At 39.4% G+C, this 6,000-nt stretch overlaps 1 long non-coding RNA gene across 1 annotated transcript in view; it reads left to right on the plus strand.

The window, feature by feature from the left end:
* The window catches only part of LOC308479836, a 99,432-nt gene extending 93,991 nt beyond the window's left edge, over positions 1-5,441 (plus strand). Inside the window, exon 4 of the long non-coding RNA XR_013987840.1 lies at positions 3,803-5,441. This is a non-coding gene — a long non-coding RNA (uncharacterized lncRNA). The remainder of the gene's footprint in view (positions 1-3,802) is intronic.
* Positions 5,442-6,000: the final 559 nt, after the last annotated feature.

Below are 6,000 nucleotides of genomic sequence, written 5' to 3' on the forward strand. Positions count from 1 at the left end.
TTGGGGTGGCAAATATGCCCCCCCACACAAAAAAGCAATGTGTTGTTTCAGAAGAAGGACACTTAATTTTACTTCTCTAGATCAGTTTTTGTTTGAAAAGCCATGTGGAACATTCTTTTGCCTAAGACATTTCACCATCTGGGGCAAAAAAAGGGAACCCAAAACACAAGAATCAATTGGGATTTTCTGGATATATTTTATGCCAGTTGGATTTTTTTTACCCCAACATATCATACCACTTGGGACAAAAGAAAGACCCCGAACCCAGGATTTGATTGATGGACTTATTATGTCTCAGGTGCTTTTTATCTACTTGGGGAGGGGGGAAATGACTGAAATCGGGAAGCATAATGTTTACTACTGTGAGAGTGCCAGTAGCATATAAAGGATTATGTTATAGGTCTACTTTTGTGTCAGTTCTACAGTGAAAAGTACACCCAAGGTTGACAGCACCCCACCCCAATTCGTTGGAGAAAGGTTTTCATTATATATAATATGCATAGGATCTGCTTATTAAAGTAAACACAAAACATATTTTTGAGTAAATTAATGGCCTTAAGTTCTTCTTGGCCTCCAGATAGATAGATGAATGAATGAACAACATTGTTTCATTTTAATTAACCATTTAAAAGATGTCGCTTGGCCTAGCAGTAAAGCAAATGTTCTCTGCAACACAGCACCCATATTTTCAATTTAGGTCAAGCCATCAAAGACGATGCAAAGGATTGAAGACGGAAGATGAGATGCTCTATTTCACATATTCGCCCTCTGGAAGAGCTGGCAAAAGCAGCCACTTAAATTAAGTACAGGTCATCAGACAAGATATCTAATCTATTCCTAAGACAGACAACTTCCACAGCCGAAATCCCCATGGCCTTTAAAGCAACACAATGAACTACTTCCTCATGTACTCCTGTCAAGTCATGTTAGGTTCCTTCTTTTTTAGAAGTGATATTTCATGTACGCTTATGACCATATTGCTCAGAGCAAGGAAAAATGTTTTGGTTTATTTATGACCTACTAACCTTAAATAAAGAACAAAAAACAAAAAAAAGTTTCAGCCAATCTGAATGTTCTCAGAAGCCCGGAGATATGAAATGAACATAAAATAAATCTGGCATTTGTAGTGCAGACCAGCAAAGGCACACATGGCCAATCCACAGGGTTTCTTTAAAAAGAAGAAGATGGAAACCAGATGATGGAAGAGGCAGGGGGAGAAGTCATTGTTACCCAGTGTGTAATGTGAAAGGCAGACCACAGACCTGAAAGTTTAGGAGAGAATAGGGATTTTCGAATTGCACTCAAGGTGAGAAATAACAGGAGAATGAATGGTAGTACTGAGCTTTCCAGTACTTTATTGGGGAGGCAAAATGGAAATGTGAAGCAGCCAGCTCTATTGTCTGAAGACTGAATGAAATGGAACCGACATAACTAAGGGACACATTTGCCTGTTTGATACCAAGGAAGTAAGATACAGAATTAGGTGGTGGGGAGGAATAGAGTCACAGGAAGAAGACAGCAACTGAAAAATAAATACAGAAAGGAAGGGAATAATTGGAAGACGTTAAACATGACTGGTCCCAAACTATGAAGTCTGCTCTCTTTATTGGGACAATGGTGAACACATGCAGATGCATTGAAAAGGCTATAAGGCACAAAAGACTTGCAGTGATGTGAATACTGAATAAGTCTGGCTGAGCTGAAACTACTCAGAAGTCTCAAGCAACCAGAAAGAGGAAAAGCTACCAGCACAGTTTTATTTTATTTTGACGAGGAAAGGTATTTCTTAATCTACTCAGAACAGCAAAGAATTATCTCTGGTAACAATCCTACACATTGCAGCAGGGCTAGAGATGGCTTCAACAAGAAGGCAATTTTCAGCAGCATTTCCCACGCCAACTATACCACCCCAGCTCAATGAGTGGAGTCAGATGACTGAACTGTTCACATGACACTTGTGGTTAATTTACAATAGCCCCCTAACCCATTTGATTCTCATAACAATCGTGTGATGTAGGTTAGGGTGAGAAACACTGGCACCAGTGACTTAATGGCTGAGTATTTGAACCTGGTCTGTGTTGAGCAGTCTACATTTGTTTTATTCTTCTAGTGAGGCCGAGATGTCTACTAAAGTTTTGGCTTAGAAATAGAATTAAAAGCAATAATCCAATGTAGCAGTCTGGGAAGGACATACTAGAAGCAGTTCCTTTGCTGCTTGAATCACTTTTTTGTGTGTAGTAGCATGCATTATTTTATTAAGAATGTTATTGTTGAAGCTATTTGGGCTTCAGCTTATACTGGTGGTGGTTATTTGTTTTAACTGGCCTTTGTTTTTCAGAAAACTATTAATACCACCGCCATTGTTAGTTTTTATACGGCATTATTTTTATAAAGTTGCAGGCTGCCTTGGGTGGGCTATGCCCCAAAGGACAGCACATAAATCACTTTATAAATTAAAAATAAATGCGAACTAAGTCAGAAAGTCCAAAATGGAAATAATGCCCTGATGCATTAAAAACAGCTCTTGCTTAAGCTTCCCAACATTTGTAGGAAACGTTGGTCAAAACCTAGGCCTGCTTGCTTGGGAGGAAGTCCCAATAAACTCTACAGGACTTACTCTTAAATAGCCAGGTGTGGGATTGGGCTGCTCCTCTTCTCCCATGGCCCATTGTGATCGAAAACTACTTGAGAAGCTAATCTTCATCACCCTATCCTTGCATACAACAACCAAGTATGATTAGTAAGACAGTCCCCTCATATAAATAGTTCTTAACAACAACAACAACAACAACAACAACAACAACATGAGAGGACAGGTTTACACCCTTAATGCGCTTACAATCCAAATATCAACACAATGGAGGAAACAGGGACGTATGAAGGCAGGGACAAGAAGGTAGAAAGTATTCAATTATGTTTCCCACAGTTATGGAATTCCTTCACTTAGAAACTCACCTCAGACCAAGCCTGGAGATTTACTGAAAGATGTTATAAGATGCTTTCTATTATGGCTGGGGTTTTTTTGTGATCAGGGACAAGTCTGAACTGAGGCAGTTGGTGCCATGTGTATCTCAAATTAATATTGATATATATTTAATGTTTAACATTGAAATTGTGCTGTCTATTTTATATGGGATATTTAAAGATTTATTGTTAAGTTTGGGGGCGCAAACGATGCAATAAATTGCCTGAAACACCAGGATAGGAGTCTGGGGAAGGGGGGGAGAGATAACACAGCTGGGAACTCGGAAGCTGAGAGACTGAGTTGTGCACAGGGATGTCCTCACTCCAAATCTCTGTCTCTGTCCTGAACTCATTCAGTAGCCTGAGGCAAGCTCAGTTCTCTAACTTGGGAAAAATAATAATGACCTGCCTTATACTGCTGTTGTAAGGGTCTATTAGATCATGTATGCTATGCTCTTAGAACAGCAAAGTGCTATATAAATGCTAGGCATTTTTGGATCTGAACAATGGACTAAAGCTATTACTATTCTGCACAATTTCCTTCCCAGTTTTGTTTTGTTTTGAAGAAAAGATAAACCAGGGGGACGTTTTGATCTGATGTTAGCCTTTCTCCCAGGATTTGAGGGCTGTATCGCCCACTATTCCTGTACCCGCAGTCCCTGAAATTACATTAAATGGCTCACAGGAATTATTTGCTGAGAATTATTTGACAGAACAATTTAATGGGATGGGCCAATGGTCAAGTGTTGTGGGACCACCAAATTAAAACTGAGTTTTCTATGGAACTGGAATCATTGTATTTTCTTAAAATTTCTCTCCCTTCCTCCCCTACTTTCAGACATTTGCGGGTGGATACTGTGAAGTCTGTGGAGTTCTGCTTCTTGTGGTTGCTTCAGTGAACATTCAACGCTGTCGGTGAGTTTGGGATTAAAGTGAAAACCATCGACCGTTGATTGTACCCTCCAGCTAACCATCCTCCTCTTTGCTTCATGCGTGCAGACCTTTCGCTGAAGACAGCCACAAAACCAGCGCACAAGATTTGGGTTTCTCGGTGGGGGAGGGGAAGAGATGAGGGAGCCTATCTTCCCTTGCAGGGTTTCACAAACACAAAAGGTCACAATTAACATTCATTGCTGTCGGTGGGTTTAACTATGTGGACAAGCTCACTGAACAATGAATGCAACTGTGGCCCCACTTTTTAACAATCGCAGTCAAGAGGAATACTGGCTTTGAAAGCAGCACCCAAGGTGGATCTCTTTGGCTGAAAACCTACGCTTCTTAAATCAAGAGGCTCAAATAATTTCAAATTGCTCGCTTGTCTGTGTGGTGTGGGGCCAGGAAGACCTCCGAGGATGTCACTTCATTGAATTCCATGATTATGTCAAATAAAAGTCTTTGCTTTTTATCTACAGTTTATTACCTAGATTGGAGGTTCTTGACCTTGTTTTACCATGAATATTCTTTAAAACAACAATAACACTGATTCGCTGTCCTAAAGGACCTTCAATGTAATTAAGGCTAGTAACACTCACAGCAAAACTCATTACTGCCCTTACCTAGGAAAAAGAAGGTCAAACAAAAGAAGGAGGAACAGGACCCCATGGGAACGTACCATGTTTTAAGATCTGTGGTGGAAGGGGGGAGCAAATGAAAATTCAGTGAACAAATGATCACAACTTCCTTTATTGTGCTGATTGGACCTAACGTAGGACCACAATGACCAATCAGGACACATGATGGGAGGGATTAGGGAGGAGCTAACCCCTCCTATGGAGGTCTTGCCTAAGCCCCTGAGAAAAAGCAGAAACATAAGAAGCTGCTTTATAACAAAGCAGACACTAGTACATCTATGTGTAGCTCAGTATAGTTTGTTTCCTGGTCCTGCCTGAAAATGCCAGGGATTCAACTTCAACCCTTTTACATTCAAATCTATGCTTTACCATGAAGCTTTGGTCCTCTCCTAGATACACATTCATGCACAGGTTACATCAAAACAGAAGGAAGGAAGGAGTCTTTGTTTTCTTCCAGGAGGTTGTCTCATATCCCTAAACTACCTTAGAGGTGAAACGCAATCCACGTGCGCTACTGTGACAACAGCTCATTTTAATTTTGTCCTAGAACAAGAGTATTCTTGTGATTTTGTGTTTTAATTTGCATATGTTATGCTTCAGAAGTTTGTGTCTGGGTGTTTTATTTTTACATCAGATGAATATTTTTCTTTGTACATAATTTGTTTTAAGGGTACAGTTTCCTGACAGTAAGGTTTCTATACAATTGACACCAACACTCCCCTTTTCAAAAGTATTGTAAGCCACAACCTCCTCATAAAAAAAGCATCACTAGGTATTTTTATTTAAAAAGAATTCAGGTAATATTTTCCAGATGGAAAGAGCGATCTATTGCAGAAGGTGCTGTTCAAATAATTGTAACAACTTGATTTTGGAGCCTGTTATTATAAATTGCTTAACTCTGTTGCATTTTCAAGTGTTGTGAATTATTTTCATTATATATTACATTCTTTTCAAATATTTTTGATACTTATCGGAACGAAGAATGTCAGGTATTGAGAAGACAAATATCCTGCTGTTTAAGTGGAATTTTTAATGAATGCATCATTGATATTTAGCAGTAATTGGTTAATGCATCAGAACGACAGCTCCAGATGAAAACGAATTTCTTTTAGGATGAAAAGTGTTATATTAGTTGCCTGTTCTTTTATAGTATTTGGTTATCTAAGTATTTAAAATTATCGCTATTTCAAGTAATTCATTTTGGAGTTGTGCTGCATTTCTCACAGTGTTTGAAAAGTTTTAATAAATATGCATTATTAAAGAAGCAAGAGAAAAGGCAAGCTGGCCACAGGCACACTGGCCAGAAGACCAATGTCTGTTGATAAGTTGTACATGCGTACATGCAAACTCTTCCCAATGAAAGGAAGATCTGGTTGCTGGCAGCTTGCTCCCTCCTTCCCTCTCAAAGAGAAGTCTGCTGCAACTACCAGTTGCCCTATGGCCTACGTAAGCAAGGAAGGAACAA

This window comes from Podarcis pityusensis, assembly GCF_964106645.2.
Source record: "Podarcis pityusensis genome assembly, chromosome: 6".
Taxonomy (NCBI): Eukaryota; Metazoa; Chordata; class Lepidosauria; order Squamata; family Lacertidae; genus Podarcis; species Podarcis pityusensis.